The sequence below is a fragment of the Lithobates pipiens genome, unplaced genomic scaffold (assembly GCF_037356315.1).
Source record: "Lithobates pipiens isolate NorthernLeopardFrog02 unplaced genomic scaffold, aLitPip1_a1.2 Scaffold_8, whole genome shotgun sequence".
NCBI lineage: Eukaryota > Metazoa > Chordata > Amphibia > Anura > Ranidae > Lithobates > Lithobates pipiens.
In genome coordinates this window covers 367183249-367203070 of record NW_027507903.1, presented here as the reverse complement: position 1 = coordinate 367203070, position 19822 = coordinate 367183249, and the positions used below count along the sequence as shown (strand labels likewise).

Below are 19822 nucleotides of genomic sequence, written 5' to 3'. Positions count from 1 at the left end.
TATATTCAGAGGACTTTCATTCAGTCTTACGTTAACCTACTCTTGTGTCCATACACTGGGTGTTTATATTTTATATATTAATTTTATATTGCAGGTGTATGTCATGAACTTTTATTACATGTGTTAAATTGTAGTGGTGGGATTTTTGGTTAGAAATTTCAACACTTATGCGTTTTGTATCACGTATATATATATATATATATATATATGGGGTTGCTATACCCCATATAATATTTATTCTTATACTATTGCACAAGTAATCGGTTGCATTTGCTTTTGTATTTGTTTAGCGCGGCTTATGATTTTTTGTTTGGCTAGTAAGATTGCCTACGGCCACATCTCCCTGAATGCACCCGATCTCATCTGATCTCGGATGCTAAGCAGGGTCGGGCCTGGTTAGTACCTGGCTGGGAGACCGCCTGGGGATACCAGGTGCTGTAGGCTTTTTTTTTTAAATATGTTGTTGTGGTTGACGACCTGTTTTATTTTTCTGCTTGTTTGCCGAGGTGACCATCTTGGCGTTTGTCAAGAGGGTTGAGGGTGGCTAGGTAGATCGCCTACGCCCACATCACCCTGAATGCGCCCAATCTCGTCTGATCTCGGATGCTTAGCAGGGTCGGGCCGGGTTAGTACCTGCATGGGTGGCCTCCTGGGTGTACCAGTTGCCGTAGGCTTTTTTTAAAATATGTTGTTGTGGTCGACAACCTGTTTTATTTTTCTGCTTGTTTGCCGAGGTGACCATCTTGGCGTTTGTCAAGAGGGTTGAGACTGGCTAGCAAGGTCGCCTACGGCCACATCACCCTAAATGCGCCTGATCTCGTCTCATGTCATATGCTAAGCGGGGTCTTGCCTGGTTAGTACCTGGATGGAAGACGGCTTGGGAATACCAGGTGCCGTATGCTTTTTTAAAAAATGTTGTTGTGGTCGACGACCTGTTTTATTTTTCTGTTGTTTGCCGAGGTGACCATCATGGCGTGTGTCCAGAGGGTTGGGAGTGGCTAGCAAGATCTCCTACGACCACATCACCCTGAATGCGCCTGATCTCGTCTCATGTCAGATGCTAAGCGGGGTCTTGCCTGGTTAGTACCTGGATGGAAGACGGCTTGGGAATACCAGGTGCTGTATGCTTTTTTTAAAAATGTTGTTGTGGTCGACGACCTGTTTTATTTTTCTGCTTGTTTGCCGAGGTGACCATCTTGGTGTTTGTCAAAAGGGTTCAGACTGGCTAGCAAGATCGCCTATGGCCACATCACACTGAATGCGTCTGATCTCGGATGCTAAGCAGGGTCGGGCCTGGTTAGTACCTGGATGGGAGACCGCCAGGGAATACCAGGTGCAATAGGCTTATTTAAAATATGTTGTTGTCGTCAACGACCTGTTTAATTTTTCTGCTTGTTTGCAGAGGTGACCATCTTGGTGTTTGTCAAGAGGGTTGAGAGTGGCTAGCAAGATCGCCTATGATCACATCACCCTGAATGCGCCCGATCTCCTTTGATTTCGGATGCTAAGCAGGGTCGGGCCTGGTTAGTTCCTGGATGGAAGACCACCTGGGAATACCAGGTGCCGAACGTTTTTTTGTATATTGTTGTCGTCGACAACCTGTTTAATATTTCTGCTTGTTTGCAGAGGTGACCATCTTGGCGTTTGTCAAGAGGGTTGAGAGTGGCTTGCAAGATTGCCTACGGCCACATCACCCTGAATGCGCCCGATCTCGTCTGATCTCGGATGCTAAGCAGGGTCGGGCTTGGTTAGTATCTGGATGGGAGACCGTCTAGTGCCGTAGGCTTCTTTTAAATATGTTGTCGTCGACGACCTGTATATTTTACTGCTTGTTTTTCGAGGTGACCATCTTGGCGTTTGTCAAGAGGGTTGAGAGTGGCTAGCAAGATTGCCTACGGCCACATCTCCCTGAATGCACCCGATCTCATCTGATCTTGGATGCTAAGCAGGGTCGGGCCTGGTTAGTACCTGGCTGGGAGACCGCCTGGGGATACCAGGAGCTGTAGGCTTTTTTTTTTAATATGTTGTTGTGGTCGACGACCTGTTTTATTTTTCTGCTTGTTTGCCGAGGTGACCATCTTGGCATTTGTCAAGAGGGTTGAGACTGGCTAGCAAGGTCGCCTACGGCCACATCACCCTAAATGCGCCTGATCTCGTCTCATGTCATATGCTAAGCGGGGTCTTGCCTGGTTAGTACCTGGATGGAAGACGGCTTGGGAATACCAGGTGCCCTATGCTTTTTTTAAAAATGTTGTTGTGGTCGACGACCTGTTTTATTTTCTGTTGTTTGCCGAGGTGACCATCATGGCGTGTGTCCAGAGGGTTGAGAGTGGCTAGCAAGATCTCCTACGGCCACATCACCCTGAATGCGCCTGATCTCGTCTCATGTCAAATGCTAAGCGGGGTCTTGCCTGGTTAGTACCTGGATGGAAGACGGCTTGGGAATACCAGGTGCCGTATGCTTTTTTTATAAATGTTGTTGTGGTCGACGACCTGTTTTATTTTTCTGCTTGTTTGCCGAGGTGACCAACTTGGTGTTTGTCAAAAGGGTTGAGACTGGCTAGCAAGATCGCCTATGGCCACATCACACTGAATGCGTCTGATCTCGGATGCTAAGCAGGGTCGGGCCTGGTTAGTACCTGGATGGGAGACCGCCAGGGAATACCAGGTGCAGTAGGCTTATTTAAAATATGTTGTTGTCGTCAACGACCTGTTTAATTTTTCTGCTTGTTTGCAGAGGTGACCATCTTGGTGTTTGTCAAGAGGGTTGAGAGTGGCTAGCAAGATCGCCTATGACCACATCACCCTGAATGCGCCCGATCTCCTTTGATTTCGGATGCTAAGCAGGGTCGGGCCTGGTTAGTTCCTGGATGGAAGACCACCTGGGAATACCAGGTGCCGAACGTTTTTTTGTATATTGTTGTCGTCGACGACCTGTTTAATATTTCTGCTTGTTTGCAGAGGTGACCATCTTGGCGTTTGTCAAGAGGGTTGAGAGTGGCTTGCAAGATTGCCTACGGCCACATCACCCTGAATGCGCCCGATCTCGTCTGATCTCGGATGCTAAGCAGGGTCGGGCTTGGTTAGTATCTGGATGGGAGACCGCCTAGTGCCGTAGGCTTCTTTTAAATATGTTGTCGTTGACGACCTGTTAATTTTACTGCTTGTTTTTCGAGGTGACCATCTTGGCGTTTGTCAAGAGGGTTGAGAGTGGCTAGCAAGATCGCCTACGGCCACATCACCCTGAATGCACCCGATCTTGTCTGATCTTGGATGCTAAGCAGGGTCGTTCCTGGTTAGTACCTGCATGGGCGACCCCCTGGGAATACCAGGTGCTATGGGCTTTTTTAAAATATGTTGTCGTCAACGACCTGTTTAATTTTTCTGCTTGTTTGCCGAGGTGACCATCTTGGCGTTTGTCAAGAGGGTTGAGAGTGGCTAGCAAGATCGCCTACAGCCACATCACCCTGAATGCGCCCGATCTCTTCTGATCTCGGATGCTAAGCAGGGTCGGGCCTGGTTAGTAGCTGGATGTGAGACCGCCTGGGAATACCAGGTGCCGTAGGCTTTTTTTAAATATGTTGTTGTCGACGACGACCTGTTTTATTTTTCTGCTGGTTTGCTGAGGTCACCATCTTGGCGTTTGTCAAGAGGGTTGAGAGTGGCAAGCAAGATTGCCTACGGATAATTCACCCTAAATGCTCTGATCTAGTCTGATTTCAGATGCTAAGCAGGGTCGTTCCTGGTTAGTACCTGGATGGGAGACCGTCTGGGAATACCAGGTGTCGTAGCCTTTTTTTAAATATGTTGTTGTCATCAACGACCTGTTTAATTTTTCTGCTTGTTTGCAGAGGTGACCATCTTGGTGTTTGTCAAGAGGGTTGAGGGTGGCGAGCAAGATTGCCTACGGCCACATCACCCTGAATGCCTCTGATCTCGAATGCTAAGCAGGGTCGGGCCTGGTTAGTACCTGGATGGGAGACCACCTGGGAATATCATGTGCCGTAGGCTTTTTTAAAATATGTTGTTGTCGTTGACGACCTGCTTAATTTTTTGTGCTTGTTTGCTGAGGTGCCTATTTTCGCGTTTGTCAAGAGGGTTGAGAGTGGCTAGCAAGATCGCCTATGACCACATCACCCTGAATGCGCCCGATCTCCTTTGATTTCGGATGCTAAGCAGGGTCGGGCCTGGTTAGTTCCTGGATGGAAGACCACCTGGGAATACCAGGTGCCGAACGTTTTTTTGTATGTTGTCGTCGACGACCTGTTTAATATTTCTGCTTGTTTGCCAAAGTGACCATCTTGGCGTTTGTCAAGAGGGTTGAGAGTGGCTTGCATGATTGCCTACGGCCACATCACCCTGAATGTGCTCGATCTCGTCTGATCTCGGATGCTAAGCAGGGTCGGGCTTGGTTAGTATCTGAATGGGAGACCGCCTGGTGCCGTAGGCTTTTTTAAAATATGTTGTTGTCGTCGACGACCTGTTTAATTTTTCTGCTTCTTTGCCGAGGTGACCATCTTGGCGTTTGTCAAGAGGGTTGAGAGTGTCTAGCAAGATCATCTACAGCCACATCACCCTGAATGCGCCTGATCTCGGATGCTAAGCATGGTCAGGCCTGGTTAGTACCTGGATGGGAGACCGCCTAGGAATATCAGGGGCTGTAGGCCTTTTTTATATATGTTGTTGTCGACGACCTGTTTAATTTTTCTGCTCATTTGCCAAGATAACCAACTTGGCGTTTGTCAAGAGGGTTGAGAGTGGCTAGCAAGATCGCCTACGTCCACATCACCCTGAATGCACCTAATCTCGCCTGATCTCGGATGCAAAGCAGGGTCAGGCCTGGTTAGTACCTGGGTGGGAGACAACCTGGGAATACCAGGTGCCATAGGCTTTTTTTTACTTTCAAACATTTTTAATTGAGTATACATAAAAGCAAATAGAATACCAAGAACATTGCCAAGATTAACAGACAGTGGTACAATGTTATCCACAAACATTTGCTGTCCCAGAGACCAAAAGTAGTAGTCAGGGAAAACAGAGCACCAAGAGAAAAAAATAACAGGTAATGATATCCCCCCTCTCTCAATTGTGGGCTGCTGGGTCTAGGCATCTAACAAACAGTAAAACTGCGACTAGGAGCACTAAGCATCTGAACTAATCCGCCCCAAACCGATCTGAATCCAGCTAGGGGGCAAGTTCTCAAGTCCCGACACCCCTAATGGGAGCTAATTGTGCCGGGAACCCAAAAACCCCACCCCCCCACTTCAGAAACCCTCATAGAGCACCATAAATCATCATCATCTGGAGAAGGTGTTAGTGTTCAGAGCTGCAGAAGTGGCTAATGTTACTATGTGGTAACCCATGTGGAGGAGAGGGAGAGTCAAGAACTTATTGTAAGTGAAATATTTTTGATAAACTAGACCTCTCAAAAACCAGTGTGGTAACATAGTGAACCCGAGGTAAGCAATGTTGAGTAAAAGAGACCTAGAATAGGGAAACAACAGAAAATAGGGAGAAGAAAAGATATAGAAAGAAGAAGCAAAAGAAGGGAGCCGCAGCAAAGCTGCTGATGAAGTGGTTCTCTCTCATCCGCTATCAGACTGGTGGCGCGGCAGCTTGTGTAGACCCCATAAGGTATCTAGACCAGGGAGCCACACTGCATCATGTCTGTCTACTGTGTCCAAGAGGATACTGACTGTTTTTTCTTGGGCCATAATCCAGGATATCTTCTGCTTGACCTGCCGCAAGGATACTGTGGGTTGCTTCCAAGCCCTCGCAATGGTCAGTGTGGTTACGAGTAGAATGAAACGAATGAGATCTTGCATTCGTTTTTAGAATGCCTTGTTGGGGGAAATTAAGCAATGCATACTGGGGTGATTTAGGGATGGGTATGGGTGCGATCTTGCAAATAATGTGGAAGACTTTGTTCCACAGAGTCCTAATTTTCGGGCATTCCCACCAAATGTGTAGCATAGAGCCGACATGACCGCAATTGCGGAAACATAAGGGGGACGCGTTCAGGTAGATCTTGGACAGTCGTAGAGGCACCATATACCATCTCATTATTATTTTTAAATTGGCTTCGACCAAAGCCAAGTTTAGAAGGCCTTTGGAGGCAGACCTTGAAGCCTTATGCCATTCAGCCACCGTCCATCGTTTTTGGAGATCTTTTTCCCATTCACGCATGAAGAGTGTTTTAGAGTCAGCCTGAACGAGCGCTCGGTAAATCACCGAAATCCCCCTCCTCTGCTCCATGGCTTGGCCACACCAAAGCTCGTATTCAGTTATAGAAGGGGGTTGAGAAGTGGAAAGCCCTAAGGATCTGAGGAAGTGGGAGATTTGCTGAAATCTGAATGTTTCACCTCCTGGCATCTCAAGCTTATTAATGCAGTGGGTCAGAGTGAAGGGTCCTGAGGGAGTAATGACCAATCCTGTATATCCCCTTATCCAGCCACCAACTAACGGCCTTAATGTCCTGTCCGGGGGGGAAGAGGGGGTTCTCGGAAAATATGGGAGAGAGGCTTCCAACGAGACGTCAAGTGTGGGTTATGTTTAAGAGAATCCCAAAGAGCTAGTGAGTGTGATAGTGTGTGGGTGCTAATATAGCTGGCCTGTCCCTGGCTGGGCACCATAAGATGTAGTCAAGGGTGTAACCCGGGATGGACTGCCTCTCCATGTGTACCCAATCGGGGTGAGCGAATTTAGAATAGATCGTAGATAACTGGGAAAGGTGAGCTGCCTGGTAATACCATAACACATTTGGCAGACCCAGGCCCCCTTGGTCTTTTTTGCGAAATAAGGTAACCTTGGAAATTCTGTGTCCCTTGGACCCCCAGATAAATCTTAGAATTTTAGACTGCAAGGAGTGTAGTCGCTCTTTAGGGACGTGAATGGTTAAGGATCTAAATAGGTACAAGAGGCGAGGGAGTAAGGTCATTTTGATCGAGTTCACCCTACCCAACCAGGAGATATTCAACTTATCCCAAGAGGCTAGATCACCCTCCAGTTTCCTAAATGTGGCCAGGAAGTTGGCAGAGTAGAGTTTGTCGATAGAGGCTGTCAGGTTGATCCCTAAATACGACAACAGAGCTTCTGTCCAGTGAAACCTAAAGCTGTCCTTAAGTTAGGCGATCACCGGAGGAGGTAAGTTAATATTAAGTGCTAGGGACTTAGAAAAGTTGGCCCTGAGGCCTGATACCTTGCCAAAGTCATCCAGCAGCCGGCATAAATTCGGGAGCGAGGTGCTCGGTGATATGAAAAGCAACACATCATCCGCGAATAGGGCGCACTTATGGGTGGCTGGTCCGCATTGAATCCCTTTGATATCGGGGTGGGCTCTGATTGCGATGGCCAGTGACTCGATGACCATGGCAAAGATCAGTGGTGACAGGGGGCATCCCTGTCTCGTGCCTCGACAAATTGGGAAGGGGTTTGAGTAATATCCTTGCATCTTGATCTGGGCAGCTGGGGTTGAATACAAGGCCTAAATTATATTCATGAAGGATAGGCTAAATCCCCATCTCTCCAGGGTGGGAACCAAAAAGGACCAGGAGACCGAGTCAAAGGCCTTCCTGAGATCAAGGGATAGCAGGAGTCCTTGTTGCCGGTGGCTGCCATCCCATCCCGACCCCAAGAGTGAGATTATATACACGGCCCTCCTGATCTGATCAGGCCCCTGTCGCCCGGGGATGAAACCGACCTGGTCCCTATGAATGTACAAACTAATGAAGTGAGAAATTCTATTGGCCATAATTTTAGTCAAGATCTTAAGATCGGTATTGATCAAGGATATGGGTCTATAGTTGGAGGTGTAGCTGGCGTCCTTTCCTGGCTTAGGAATTACGGTCACAAATGCAGAGTTTAGGGATGTATCAAGGGGCTTTCCCGACCTGAGATAATTAAAGAAGCGAGCTAGAAATGGGGCAAGTATCTGGGAAAAGTGTTTGTAATATGGAATCGAGAAGCCATCCGGGCCCAGGGCGGAATTCGTTTTAAGTTGCTTAATGACCTGTTCTACTTCCTCCGCTGATATCGGGGCCTCGACCTCCTCCCTGTGCTGTTCCTTCAATCTGGGTAGCTGTACCGACTGTAAAAAGGAATGAATAGCTGTCGATGAGGGTTCCAAGCCTTCTTTGCTATAGAGGGAGAGGTAAAACTCATGGAAGGCCTCAGTTTTATTTTGGGAAGAGTGTGGGGCCTGGTTCTAGGAGTTAACCGTCTTGCCAACAACGTTCCGAGTTTGTCAGATTGGTGATAGAAACGTCCACCCTCCCATCAGAGTTCCTTCTCCACCCGAGCCGTTAGGGCCAAGTTTAATTCTGTGCAAGCAGCATCTAGTCTCGCCGCCGAGCTTGAAGAGGGTTTAGATTTATGTAGTTTGCTTAAGGCGGAAAAATCCCTCTCCAACCTCGCGATGTCTGCCCTACGAGCTTTGATTTGGATGAGGTGACCTCTAATCGTAGCCTTATGGGCAGCCCTCAGCGTGGAAGGGGAGATCTCGTCCGTATCATTTATTAGAAAGTATTCCTGAATATTCTTTTCTATTATGCTAGCTTGAACGGGGTCGCTGAGGATGGAGGCTTTGAGTCTTCAGTGAAACCCAGAGAGTGGTATTGGGCCGCCGCTTAAAGACAATAGGACTAGAGAATGGTCCGACCAGACAGAGTCCCTAATGACTGAGCACTGAGCCAACGGAACATGTTGTTGAGGGATAAAGAAGTGATCAATCCTTGCAAAGGTCTGGTGCGGGCTAGAGAAGTGAGTGTAATCCAGAGCCCTGGGGTTCAGTTCCCTCCATACGTCCACCAAACTGTGTTGGAATACTCTGTCTGGACGGGTGAATCATATTTGTGCCCGGAGGTCGAGTTTTGTCAGTGCTAGCATCAAAAGCTATATTAGAGTCACCTCCATAAATAACTATACCTTCTGTAAGGGGATGTAACTTTTGGAAGAGGTATTGAAAAAACTGTGCTTGCCCCTTGTTGGGAGCATAGTATGATATAAGTGTATAGAGTTGTTCAGCTATGATAATTTTTACCAACAGGAATCTACCCTCCGGGTCCCAAACTTCAGAGATCAAGGAGAACTGAGTCCTGTGCGAGAAGAACACCTTTCGATTTATTATTGGAGTTAGCTAAATAAAATCTGGGGAATTTGGCGTGGATGAAGGAGGGTTGATACGATTTTGGAAAGTGTGTTTCCTGTAGAAACAAGATGTCTATTTTTTGTGAATGGTAGTGTTGGAAGATTTTTTTCCGTTTAATCGGGGAGTTGAGGCCCTGGACATTATGCATTGCTAAACGCAGGGAGGGTTCCTGAGCGTGCAGGTTAGCCATGGAGCAGAGTGTGGGCGTGAGCAGGCAATCTTGATCTACATACCGTCCTGCGCGAAATCAACCTTGAGCCATGGAGTCGAGGTAGAAGCAACCCAAGATCCTGTTGACCACTACGGGCGAGAGAGACCACTTCAACTGCTGCAAAAAAGGAAAAAGAGAGTAAGAAAAGCCGAAAGACAGGATAGAGAGAGGGAGAGTGGAAGAGAGGGGATTCCTGAGGTGGAGGTGAATAGGAGAATCCCCCACCTGAGGAGAACAAGTTTGTGTTCCCCACAAAGGAGGAACTATCCATACCAGGACAGGAGAGACCACACAGTCAGTCTGTCCAAGCGTAGGAGAGTGCGTTAGAGGACCGCTCCGCCCCCAAGCCCCCAACAGATAAACATGTAGAAACAACCAACACAATCAGATAATAAAAACAAGTGACCAAAACAAAAACAAAAACATAAAAAGGGCCCTAAACCTGCTAGAAAATGGGCCTGTGGTCAGAAGGCATGTAAGGATAACAGTATTGTCATTAACATCCAAAGATCCACGCCTCACAGGTGATAAAAAAAAAAAAAAAAGGAGGCCCGCAGGAGGCGGGGAGACCCACAGACAAAGGGCAGTCCTGAACCAATATAATGCAGTTTCGGAGGCCTGGATAGGGACAATGTCATAGGCAAAGCCTGTGACACAGTCCCATTTTAACCTAAGGAGTGGACGAAATAGAACAATGTAGTAGTAGTGTCAGAAATCACGAGGGGATTTTGATCCCCAAAAATTTGTCCAAAACAGTTGCGAGGGCGGGATACTCCCCGCCAAGTCATGGAAGAAGTCCATCTTTAGCTCTCTTGTTCCTGGGAGTGTTCCAGAGGGAGGTAAGCAGGCTTGAAGGTGGAGGGCGTTTGGACATTCGAGACGTGGAGGTCTGCATGGGAGATGAGGGATCTTTAGGGAGAAGTCCTAGTTTCCGTAGTAAGAATTCTCCTTCTTGGAAGGACAAGAATCAAAACGGTTTACCGTTAAAGTCAAATTTCAAACCAAATGGGAACAGCCACCAGTACTTGATGTTCTTTTGTGACAGAACTGTCAAGAGCGGCTTAATGGACCTTCTCTTTTGAATAGTGAAGGGCGAGATATCCGAGTAGATTTGTATCTGGTGGCCCAGCAGTTGAATCTGTGGGGATGTTCGGGCTCTTCTCATGACCTCCTCCTTAACATTATAGTAGTGCGGCTTGACCACTATATCACGTGGAAGGCCATCCTGACGAGGGGGGCCCGGGGCCCTATGTGCCCGATCCAGCTCCAGCCTGTGAGCCCTGATATCTGGGATAAGCGATTTGAGGAGGGATTGTACCGCTTCAGGAATGTCTGTCACTGTCTCAGGCAGACCTCTGATCCTGAAATTGAGCCTTCTGGACCTATTCTCCAAATCGTTGATTTTAGCCATTGCCTCTTCTAGCTGATCGTGTAATTCCTGAAAGTGATCGGAGTTCTGATTCACTCGAACGATTGTGGCATCGACTTTATTTTCAATGCTTTCGATGCGAGATCCTAAGAGTTGGAGGTCTGTCTTAATATCTGATGTGATTCTAGAAGCAGTTTGGGCTAATCCTTTATCCAGCATTTCAGCAAACTTAGTGAAAAGGATAGAAATGTCCTGCGGCTGAGAGTTGTGCAGTGACTGGGAAAAATGATGGGCTGCTGCCTGAGGTGAGACAGTATGTCTGGGAGAGAGAGCCCCTGAATGGGAATGTCCCTAGATCTCCTCTAGAGTCTGTTCTAGGAGGGAAACTGTGGTGGCTGGGGATAAAGGACCTCCACTGGCTGGAGGGGAGGGAGCCCCTCCACATACCTCCTCCTGCAGTCTGTCCCGCCATGGAGAGCTGCTGTATGCCTCATGAGGCGGCCGCTCCGACGCCATCTTGGGATTTTCGGCTGCTCCCGGGAGAGCTGAAAACTGGGGTACCAAGCCTCTCCGGGCAGACCCTCCTAACATAGGATCGTGCCCCGGGGTCCGCTGTATGCTCCTGACCCGGTGTCACAATCGTAGCAGCCGATGTGCCGCTTCCGGGGGCTCAGGAAGGATGGAACGGTGCGGAGCCTTGTGTTAGGCGTCCTTCACAGGGCGCCGCGCATGCGCACTCCGTGGGCTTTTTTTTAAAATATGTTGTTGTTGTCGACGACCTGTTTAATTCTTCTGCTTGTTTGCCGAGGTGACCATCAAGAGGGTTGAGAGTGGCTCACAAGATCGTCTATGGCCACATCATCCTGAATGCGCCCGATCTCGTCTGATCTCAAATGCTAAGCAAGGTCGGGCCTGGTTAGTAGCTGGATGGGAGACCGCCTGGGAATACCAGGTGCTGTAGGCTTTTTTAAAATATGTTGTTGTCGTCGACGACCTGTTTAATTTTTCTGCTTGTTTGCCGAGGTGACCATCTTGGCGTTTGTCAAGAGGGTTGATAGTGGTTAGCAAGATCACCTATGGCCACATCACCCTGAATGTGCCAGATTTCGTCTGATCTCAGATGCTAAGCAGGGTCGGGCCTGGTTAGTACCTGGATGGGAGACCGCCTGGGAATACCAGGTGCCGTAGGCTTTTTTTAAACATGTTGTAGTCGACGACCTGTTTAATTTTCTGTGCTTGTTTGCTGAGGTGCCTATTTTCGCGTTTGTCAAGAGGGTTGAGAGTGGCTAGCAAGATCGCCTATGACCACATCACCCTGAATGCTCCCGATCTCCTTGGATTTCGGATGCTAAGCAGAGTTGGGCCTGGTTAGTACCTGGATGGGAGACCACCTGGGAATACCAGGTGCCATAGGCTTTTTTAAATATGTTGTTGTCGTCGACGACCTGTTCAATTTTTCTGCTTCTTTGCCGAGGTGACCATCTTGGCGTTTGTCAAGAGGGTTGAGAGTGGCTAGCAAGATTGCCTATGGCCACATCACCCTGAATGCGCCCGATCTCGTCTGATCTCAGATGCTAAGCAGGGTCGGGCCTGGTTAGTACCTGGATGGGAGACCGCCTGGGAATACCAGGTGCCGTAGGCTTTTTTTAAACATGTTGTATTCGACGACCTGTTTAATTTTCTGCTTGTTTGTCGAGGTGACCATCTTGGCATTTGTCAAGAGGGTTGAGAGTGGCTAGCAAGATTGCATATGGCCACATCACGCTGAATGCGTCTGATCTCGGATGCTAAGCAGGGTCGGGCATGGTTAGTACCTGGATGGGAGACCGCCTGGGAATACCAGGTGCTGAAGGCTTTTTTTAAATATGTTGTTGTCGTCAACGACCTGTTTAATTTTTCTGCTTGTTTGCAGAGGTGACCATCTTGGCATTTGTCAAGAGGATTGAGAGTGGCTAGCAAAATCGCCTTTGGCCACATCACCCTGTATGCGCACGATCTTGGATGCTAAGCAGGGTCGGGCCTGGTTAGTACCTGGATGGGAGAACGCCTGGGATTACCAGGCGCTGAAGGCTTTTTTAAAATATGTTGTTGTCGTCAACGACCTGTTTAATTTTTCTGCTGGTTTGCAGAGGTGACCATCTTGGCATTTGTCAAGAGGATTGAGAGTGGCTAGCAAGATCGCCTATGGCCACATCATCCTGTATGCGCACGATCTCGTCTGATCTTGGATGCTAAGCAGGGTCGGGCCTGGTTAGTACCTGGATGGGAGAACGCCTGGGAATACCAAGTGCCAGAGGCTTTTTTAAAATATGTTGTTGTCGTCAACGACCTGTTTAATTTTTCTGCTTGTTTGCAGAGGTGACCATCTTGGTATTTGTCAAGAGGATTGAGAGTGGCTAGCAAGATCGCCTATGGCCACATCACCCTGTATGTGCACGATCTCGTCTGATCTTGGATGCTAAGCAGGGTCGGCCTGGTTAGTACCTGGATGGGAGAACGCCTGGGATTACCAGGTGGCGTAGGCTTTTTATAAATATGTTGTTGTCGTCGCCGACCTGTTTAATTTTTCTGCTTGTTTGCAGAGGTGACCATCTTGGCATTTGTCAAGAGGGTTGAGAGTGGCTAGCAAGATCGCCTATGGCCTCATCACCCTGAATGCTCCCAATCTCATCTGATCTTGGATGCTAAGCAGGGTCGGGCCTGGTTAGTACCTGGATGGGAGACCGCCTGGGAATACCAGGTGCCGTAGGCTTTTTTTAAACATGTTGTAGTCGACGACCTGTTTAATTTTCTGTGCTTGTTTGCTGAGGTGCCTATTTTCGCGTTTGTCAAGAGGGTTGAGAGTGGCTAGCAAGATCGCCTATGACCACATCACCCTGAATGCTCCCGATCTCCTTGGATTTCGGATGCTAAGCAGAGTCGGGCCTGGTTAGTACCTGGATGGGAGACCACCTGGGAATACCAGGTGCCATAGGCTTTTTTAAATATGTTGTTGTCGTCGACGACCTGTTCAATTTTTCTGCTTCTTTGCCGAGGTGACCATCTTGGCGTTTGTCAAGAGGGTTGAGAGTGGCTAGCAAGATTGCCTACGGCCACATCACCCTGAATGCGCCCGATCTCGTCTGATCTCAGATGCTAAGCAGGGTCGGGCCTGGTTAGTACCTGGATGGGAGACCGCCTGGGAATACCAGGTGCCGTAGGCTTTTTTTAAACATGTTGTATTCGACGACCTGTTTAATTTTCTGCTTGTTTGTCGAGGTGACCATCTTGGCGTTTGTCAAGAGGGTTGATAGTGGCTAGCAAGATTGCATATGGCCACATCACGCTGAATGTGTCTGATCTCGGATGCTAAGCAGGGTCGGGCATGGTTAGTACCTGGATGGGAGACCGCCTGGGAATACCAGGTGCTGAAGGCTTTTTTTAAATATGTTGTTGTCGTCAACGACCTGTTTAATTTTTCTGCTTGTTTACAGAGGTGACCATCTTGGCATTTGTCAAGAGGATTGAGAGTGGCTAGCAAGATCGCCTTTGGCCACATCACCCTGTATGCGCACGATCTCGTCTGATCTTGGATGCTAAGCAGGGTCGGGCCTGGTTAGTACCTGGATGGGAGAACGCCTGGGATTACCAGGCGCTGAAGGCTTTTTTAAAATATGTTGTTGTCGTCAACGACCTGTTTAATTTTTCTGCTGGTTTGCAGAGGTGACCATCTTGGCATTTGTCAAGAGGATTGAGAGTGGCTAGCAAGATCACCTATGGCCACATCATCCTGTATGCGCACGATCTCGTCTGATCTTGGATGCTAAGCAGGGTCGGGCCTGGTTAGTACCTGGATGGGAGAACGCCTGGGAATACCAAGTGCCAGAGGCTTTTTTTAAATATGTTGTTGTCGTCAACGACCTGTTTAATTTTTCTGCTTGTTTGCAGAGGTGACCATCTTGGCGTTTGTCAAGAGGGTTGAGAGTGGCTAGCAAGATCGCCTATGGCCTCATCACCCTGAATGCTCCCGATCTCATCTGATCTTGGATGCTAAGCAGGGTTGGGCCTGGTTAATACCTGGATGTGAGACCGCCTGGGAATACCAGGTGTCGTAAGCTTTTTTTAAATAAGTTGTTGTCGTCAGCGACCTGTTTAATTTTTCTGCTTGTTTGCCGAGGGGACCATCTTGGTGTTTGTCAAGAGGGTTGAGAGTGGCAAGCAAGATTATCTACGGCCACATCACCCTGAATGCGCCCGATCTCATCTGATCTTGGATGCTAAGCAGGGTCGGTTCTGGTTAGTACCTGGATGGGAGACTGCCATGGAATACCAGGTACCATAGCCTTTTTTTAAATATGTTGTTGTCGTCAACTACCTGTTTAATTTTTCTGCTTGTTTGCAGAGGGGACCATCTTGGTGTTTGTCAAGAGGGTTGAGAGTGGCAAACAAGATTGCCTAAGGCCACATCACCCTGAATGCGCCCGATCTGGTCTGATCTCGGATGCTAAGCAGGGTCGTGTCTGGTTAGTAGCTGGATGGGAGACTGTCTGGGGATATCAGGTGCCGTAGGCTTTTTTTAAATATGTTGTTGTCGTCGACGACCTGTTTCATTTTTCTGCTTGTTTGCCGAGGTGACCATCTTGGCGTTTGTCAAGAGGGTTGTGAGTGGCTAGTAAGATCCCCTATGGCCACATCCCCCTGAATGCGCCCAATCTTGTCTGATCTCGAATGCTAAGCAGGGTCGGGCCTGGTTAGTACCTGGATGAGAGACCGCCTGGGAATACCAGGTGCCGTAGGCTTTTTTTAAATATGTTGTTGTCATCGTCGACGACCCGTTCAATTTTTCTGCTTGTTTGCCGAGGTGACCATCTTGGCGTTTGTCAAGAGGGTTGAGAGTGGCTAGCAAGTTCGCCCACGGCCACATCACCCTGAATGCGCCTGATCTCGCCTGATCTCATCTGATCTCAGATGCTAAGCAGGGTAGGGCCTGGTTAGTACCTGGATGGGAAACTGCCTGGGAATACCAGGTGCCGGAAGCTTTTTTAAAATATGTTTTTGTCGTCGAAGACCTGTTTAATTTTTCTGCTTGTTTGCCGAGGTGACCATCTTGGCATTTGTCAAGAGGGTTGAGAGTGGCTAGCAAGATAAACTATGGCCACATCACCCTAAATACTCCCGATCTCGTCTGATCTCAGATGCTAAGCAGGGTCGGGCCTGGTTAGTACCTGGATGGGAGACCGCCTGGGAATACCAGGTGCCGTAGGCTTTTTTTAAACATGTTGTATTCGACGACCTGTTTAATTTTCTGCTTGTTTGTCGAGGTGACCATCTTGGCGTTTGTCAAGAGGGTTGAGAGTGGCTAGCAAGATTGCATATGGCCACATCACGCTGAATGTGTCTGATCTCGGATGCTAAGCAGGGTCGGGCATGGTTAGTACCTGGATGGGAGACCGCCTGGGAATACCAGGTGCTGAAGGCTTTTTTTAAATATGTTGTTGTCGTCAACGACCTGTTTAATTTTTCTGCTTGTTTACAGAGGTGACCATCTTGGCATTTGTCAAGAGGATTGAGAGTGGCTAGCAAGATCGCCTTTGGCCACATCACCCTGTATGCGCACGATCTCGTCTGATCTTGGATGCTAAGCAGGGTCGGGCCTGGTTAGTACCTGGATGGGAGAACGCCTGGGATTACCAGGCGCTGAAGGCTTTTTTAAAATATGTTGTTGTCGTCAACGACCTGTTTAATTTTTCTGCTGGTTTGCAGAGGTGACCATCTTGGCATTTGTCAAGAGGATTGAGAGTGGCTAGCAAGATCACCTATGGCCACATCATCCTGTATGCGCACGATCTCGTCTGATCTTGGATGCTAAGCAGGGTCGGGCCTGGTTAGTACCTGGATGGGAGAACGCCTGGGAATACCAAGTGCCAGAGGCTTTTTTTAAATATGTTGTTGTCGTCAACGACCTGTTTAATTTTTCTGCTTGTTTGCAGAGGTGACCATCTTGGCGTTTGTCAAGAGGGTTGAGAGTGGCTAGCAAGATCGCCTATGGCCTCATCACCCTGAATGCTCCCGATCTCATCTGATCTTGGATGCTAAGCAGGGTTGGGCCTGGTTAATACCTGGATGTGAGACCGCCTGGGAATACCAGGTGTCGTAAGCTTTTTTTAAATAAGTTGTTGTCGTCAGCGACCTGTTTAATTTTTCTGCTTGTTTGCCGAGGGGACCATCTTGGTGTTTGTCAAGAGGGTTGAGAGTGGCAAGCAAGATTATCTACGGCCACATCACCCTGAATGCGCCCGATCTCATCTGATCTTGGATGCTAAGCAGGGTCGGTTCTGGTTAGTACCTGGATGGGAGACTGCCATGGAATACCAGGTACCATAGCCTTTTTTTAAATATGTTGTTGTCGTCAACTACCTGTTTAATTTTTCTGCTTGTTTGCAGAGGGGACCATCTTGGTGTTTGTCAAGAGGGTTGAGAGTGGCAAACAAGATTGCCTAAGGCCACATCACCCTGAATGCGCCCGATCTGGTCTGATCTCGGATGCTAAGCAGGGTCGTGTCTGGTTAGTAGCTGGATGGGAGACTGTCTGGGGATATCAGGTGCCGTAGGCTTTTTTTAAATATGTTGTTGTCGTCGACGACCTGTTTCATTTTTCTGCTTGTTTGCCGAGGTGACCATCTTGGCGTTTGTCAAGAGGGTTGTGAGTGGCTAGTAAGATCCCCTATGGCCACATCCCCCTGAATGCGCCCAATCTTGTCTGATCTCGAATGCTAAGCAGGGTCGGGCCTGGTTAGTACCTGGATGAGAGACCGCCTGGGAATACCAGGTGCCGTAGGCTTTTTTTAAATATGTTGTTGTCATCGTCGACGACCCGTTCAATTTTTCTGCTTGTTTGCCGAGGTGACCATCTTGGCGTTTGTCAAGAGGGTTGAGAGTGGCTAGCAAGTTCGCCCACGGCCACATCACCCTGAATGCGCCTGATCTCGCCTGATCTCATCTGATCTCAGATGCTAAGCAGGGTAGGGCCTGGTTAGTACCTGGATGGGAAACTGCCTGGGAATACCAGGTGCCGGAAGCTTTTTTAAAATATGTTTTTGTCGTCGAAGACCTGTTTAATTTTTCTGCTTGTTTGCCGAGGTGACCATCTTGGCATTTGTCAAGAGGGTTGAGAGTGGCTAGCAAGATAAACTATGGCCACATCACCCTAAATACTCCCGATCTCGTCTGATCTCAGATGCTAAGCAGGGTCGGGCCTGGTTAGTACCTGGGTGGGAGACCACCTGGCAATACCAGGTGCCGTAGGCTTTTTTAAAATATGTTGTTGTCGTCGACGACGACCTGTTCAATTTTTCTGCTTCTTTGCTGAGGTGACTATCTTGGCGTTTGTCAAGAGGGTTGAGAGAGGCAAACAAGATTGCCTACAGCCACATCACCCTGAATGCGCCCGATCTTGTCTGATCTCGGATGCTAAGCAGGGTCGGGCCTTGTTAGTAACTGGATGGGAGACCGTCTGGGGATACCAGGTGCCGTAGGCTTTTTTTAAATATGTTGTTGTCGTCGACGACCTGTTTAATTTTTCTGCTTGTTTGCCGAGGTGACCATCTTGCCGTTTGTCAAGAGGGTTGTGAGTGGCTAGTAAGATCACCTATGGCCACATAACCCTGAATGCGCCCAATCTTGTCTGATCTCAGATGCTAAGCAAGCAGGGTCGTGCCTGGTTAGTACCTGGATGGGTGACCGCCTGGGAATACCAGGTGCCGTAGGCCTTTATAAAATATGTTGTTGTCGTTGACGACCTGCTTAATTTTATTGCTTGTTTGCTGAGGTGCCCATCTTCGCGTTTGTCAAGAGGGTTGAGAGTGGCTAGCAAGATCGCCTATGACCACATCACCCTGAATGCGCCCGATCTCCTTTGATTTCGGATGCTAAGCAGGGTCATGCCTGGTTAGTTCCTGGATGGAAGACCACCTGGGAATACCAGGTGCCGAACGTTTTTTTGTATGTTGTCGTTGATGACCTGTTTAATATTTCTGCTTGTTTGCCGAGGTGACCATCTTGGCGTTTGTCAAGAGGGTTGAGAGTGGCTTGCAAGATTGCCTACGGCCACATCACCCTGAATGCACCAGATCTCGTCTGATCTCGGATGCTAAGCAGGGTCGGGCTTGGTTAATATCTGGATGGGAGACCGCCTGGTGCCGTAGGCTTCTTTTAAATATGTTGTTATTGTCGGCGACCTGTTTAATTTTCTGCTTGTTTTTCGAGGTGACCATCTTGGCGTTTGTCAAGAGGGTTGAGAGTGGCTAGCAAGATCGCCTACAGCCACATCACCCTGAATGCACCTGATCTTTTCTGATCTTGGATGCTAAGCAGGGTCATTCCTGGTTAGTACCTGGATGGGAGACCACCTGGGAATACCAGGTGCTAAAGGCTTTTTTAAAATATGTTGTCGTCAACGACCTGTTTAATTTTTCTGCTTGTTTGCAGAGGTGACCATCTTGGCATTTGTCAAGAGGGTTGAGAGTGGCTAGAAAGATCGCCTATGGACACATCAACCTGAATACACCCAATCTCGTCTCATCTTGGATGCTAAGCAGGGTCGGGCCTGGTTAGTATCTGGATTGGAGACCGCCTGGGAATACCAGGTGCCAAAGGCTTTTTTTAAATATGTTGTTGTCGTCAACGACCTGTTAAATTTTTCTGCTTTTTTGCCGAGGTGACCATCTTGGCGTTTGTCAAGAGGGTTGTGAGTGGCTAGTAAGATCACCTATGGCCACATAACCCTGAATGCGCCCAATCTTGTCTGATCTCACATGCTAAGCAAGCAGGGTCGTGCCTGGTTAGTACCTGTATGGGAGACTGCCCGGGATTACCAGGTGCCGTAGGCTTTATTTAAATATGTTGTTGGCGTTTGTCAAGAGGATTGAGAGTGGCTAGTTAGATCGCCTACGGCCACATCACCCTGAATGCGCCAATCTCATCTGATCTTGGATGCTAAGTAGGGTCGGACCTGGTTAGTACCTGGATTGGAGACCGCCTGGGAATACCAGGTGCTGCAGGCTTTTTTTAAATATGTTGTTGTCGTCGACGACGACCTGTTTAATTTTTCTGCTTGTTT

The 19822-nt window shown here is 48.3% G+C and overlaps 5 non-coding genes and 38 pseudogenes across 5 annotated transcripts; all 43 read left to right on the top strand.

The window, feature by feature from the left end:
• Positions 1-325: 325 nt before the first annotated feature.
• On the top strand, positions 326-444 carry LOC143965374 (5S ribosomal RNA). Its single transcript, XR_013271610.1, has one exon. It is a non-coding gene; the product is annotated as a 5S ribosomal RNA (ribosomal RNA).
• Positions 445-555: 111 nt separating this feature from the next.
• On the top strand, positions 556-674 carry LOC143965431 (5S ribosomal RNA; annotated as a pseudogene).
• Positions 675-1236: 562 nt separating this feature from the next.
• On the top strand, positions 1237-1345 carry LOC143965530 (5S ribosomal RNA; annotated as a pseudogene).
• Positions 1346-1453: 108 nt separating this feature from the next.
• LOC143965438 (5S ribosomal RNA) lies at positions 1454-1572 on the top strand (annotated as a pseudogene).
• A 105-nt stretch (positions 1573-1677) lies between these two features.
• Positions 1678-1786, top strand: LOC143965534 (5S ribosomal RNA; annotated as a pseudogene).
• A 104-nt stretch (positions 1787-1890) lies between these two features.
• Positions 1891-2009, top strand: LOC143965258 (5S ribosomal RNA). Its single transcript, XR_013271605.1, has one exon. It is a non-coding gene; the product is annotated as a 5S ribosomal RNA (ribosomal RNA).
• Positions 2010-2571: 562 nt separating this feature from the next.
• Positions 2572-2680, top strand: LOC143965524 (5S ribosomal RNA; annotated as a pseudogene).
• A 108-nt stretch (positions 2681-2788) lies between these two features.
• LOC143965412 (5S ribosomal RNA) lies at positions 2789-2907 on the top strand (annotated as a pseudogene).
• A 105-nt stretch (positions 2908-3012) lies between these two features.
• Positions 3013-3121, top strand: LOC143965507 (5S ribosomal RNA; annotated as a pseudogene).
• A 104-nt stretch (positions 3122-3225) lies between these two features.
• Positions 3226-3344, top strand: LOC143964740 (5S ribosomal RNA; annotated as a pseudogene).
• A 105-nt stretch (positions 3345-3449) lies between these two features.
• Positions 3450-3568, top strand: LOC143965405 (5S ribosomal RNA; annotated as a pseudogene).
• A 334-nt stretch (positions 3569-3902) lies between these two features.
• On the top strand, positions 3903-4011 carry LOC143965467 (5S ribosomal RNA; annotated as a pseudogene).
• Positions 4012-4120: 109 nt separating this feature from the next.
• On the top strand, positions 4121-4239 carry LOC143965411 (5S ribosomal RNA; annotated as a pseudogene).
• Positions 4240-4772: 533 nt separating this feature from the next.
• Positions 4773-4891, top strand: LOC143965462 (5S ribosomal RNA; annotated as a pseudogene).
• Positions 4892-11570: 6679 nt separating this feature from the next.
• On the top strand, positions 11571-11689 carry LOC143964715 (5S ribosomal RNA; annotated as a pseudogene).
• A 108-nt stretch (positions 11690-11797) lies between these two features.
• LOC143965355 (5S ribosomal RNA) lies at positions 11798-11916 on the top strand (annotated as a pseudogene).
• Positions 11917-12022: 106 nt separating this feature from the next.
• On the top strand, positions 12023-12141 carry LOC143965466 (5S ribosomal RNA; annotated as a pseudogene).
• Positions 12142-12248: 107 nt separating this feature from the next.
• On the top strand, positions 12249-12367 carry LOC143964553 (5S ribosomal RNA). The gene has a single exon (XR_013271163.1). It is a non-coding gene; the product is annotated as a 5S ribosomal RNA (ribosomal RNA).
• A 538-nt stretch (positions 12368-12905) lies between these two features.
• LOC143965349 (5S ribosomal RNA) lies at positions 12906-13024 on the top strand (annotated as a pseudogene).
• A 334-nt stretch (positions 13025-13358) lies between these two features.
• LOC143965498 (5S ribosomal RNA) lies at positions 13359-13477 on the top strand. Its single transcript, XR_013271613.1, has one exon. It is a non-coding gene; the product is annotated as a 5S ribosomal RNA (ribosomal RNA).
• A 106-nt stretch (positions 13478-13583) lies between these two features.
• On the top strand, positions 13584-13702 carry LOC143965543 (5S ribosomal RNA; annotated as a pseudogene).
• A 107-nt stretch (positions 13703-13809) lies between these two features.
• On the top strand, positions 13810-13928 carry LOC143965252 (5S ribosomal RNA). Its single transcript, XR_013271604.1, has one exon. It is a non-coding gene; the product is annotated as a 5S ribosomal RNA (ribosomal RNA).
• A 321-nt stretch (positions 13929-14249) lies between these two features.
• On the top strand, positions 14250-14368 carry LOC143965305 (5S ribosomal RNA; annotated as a pseudogene).
• A 108-nt stretch (positions 14369-14476) lies between these two features.
• Positions 14477-14595, top strand: LOC143965433 (5S ribosomal RNA; annotated as a pseudogene).
• A 108-nt stretch (positions 14596-14703) lies between these two features.
• On the top strand, positions 14704-14822 carry LOC143964838 (5S ribosomal RNA; annotated as a pseudogene).
• A 108-nt stretch (positions 14823-14930) lies between these two features.
• On the top strand, positions 14931-15049 carry LOC143965408 (5S ribosomal RNA; annotated as a pseudogene).
• Positions 15050-15157: 108 nt separating this feature from the next.
• Positions 15158-15276, top strand: LOC143965378 (5S ribosomal RNA; annotated as a pseudogene).
• Positions 15277-15384: 108 nt separating this feature from the next.
• On the top strand, positions 15385-15503 carry LOC143965255 (5S ribosomal RNA; annotated as a pseudogene).
• A 111-nt stretch (positions 15504-15614) lies between these two features.
• Positions 15615-15743, top strand: LOC143965296 (5S ribosomal RNA; annotated as a pseudogene).
• A 108-nt stretch (positions 15744-15851) lies between these two features.
• On the top strand, positions 15852-15970 carry LOC143965478 (5S ribosomal RNA; annotated as a pseudogene).
• Positions 15971-16291: 321 nt separating this feature from the next.
• LOC143965304 (5S ribosomal RNA) lies at positions 16292-16410 on the top strand (annotated as a pseudogene).
• Positions 16411-16518: 108 nt separating this feature from the next.
• LOC143965432 (5S ribosomal RNA) lies at positions 16519-16637 on the top strand (annotated as a pseudogene).
• Positions 16638-16745: 108 nt separating this feature from the next.
• On the top strand, positions 16746-16864 carry LOC143964825 (5S ribosomal RNA; annotated as a pseudogene).
• Positions 16865-16972: 108 nt separating this feature from the next.
• Positions 16973-17091, top strand: LOC143965407 (5S ribosomal RNA; annotated as a pseudogene).
• A 108-nt stretch (positions 17092-17199) lies between these two features.
• On the top strand, positions 17200-17318 carry LOC143965377 (5S ribosomal RNA; annotated as a pseudogene).
• A 108-nt stretch (positions 17319-17426) lies between these two features.
• LOC143965254 (5S ribosomal RNA) lies at positions 17427-17545 on the top strand (annotated as a pseudogene).
• Positions 17546-17656: 111 nt separating this feature from the next.
• Positions 17657-17785, top strand: LOC143965293 (5S ribosomal RNA; annotated as a pseudogene).
• Positions 17786-17893: 108 nt separating this feature from the next.
• LOC143965217 (5S ribosomal RNA) lies at positions 17894-18012 on the top strand (annotated as a pseudogene).
• Positions 18013-18123: 111 nt separating this feature from the next.
• Positions 18124-18242, top strand: LOC143965264 (5S ribosomal RNA; annotated as a pseudogene).
• A 108-nt stretch (positions 18243-18350) lies between these two features.
• On the top strand, positions 18351-18473 carry LOC143965446 (5S ribosomal RNA; annotated as a pseudogene).
• A 545-nt stretch (positions 18474-19018) lies between these two features.
• On the top strand, positions 19019-19137 carry LOC143965370 (5S ribosomal RNA; annotated as a pseudogene).
• A 105-nt stretch (positions 19138-19242) lies between these two features.
• On the top strand, positions 19243-19361 carry LOC143965510 (5S ribosomal RNA; annotated as a pseudogene).
• Positions 19362-19648: 287 nt separating this feature from the next.
• Positions 19649-19766, top strand: LOC143965243 (5S ribosomal RNA; annotated as a pseudogene).
• Positions 19767-19822: the final 56 nt, after the last annotated feature.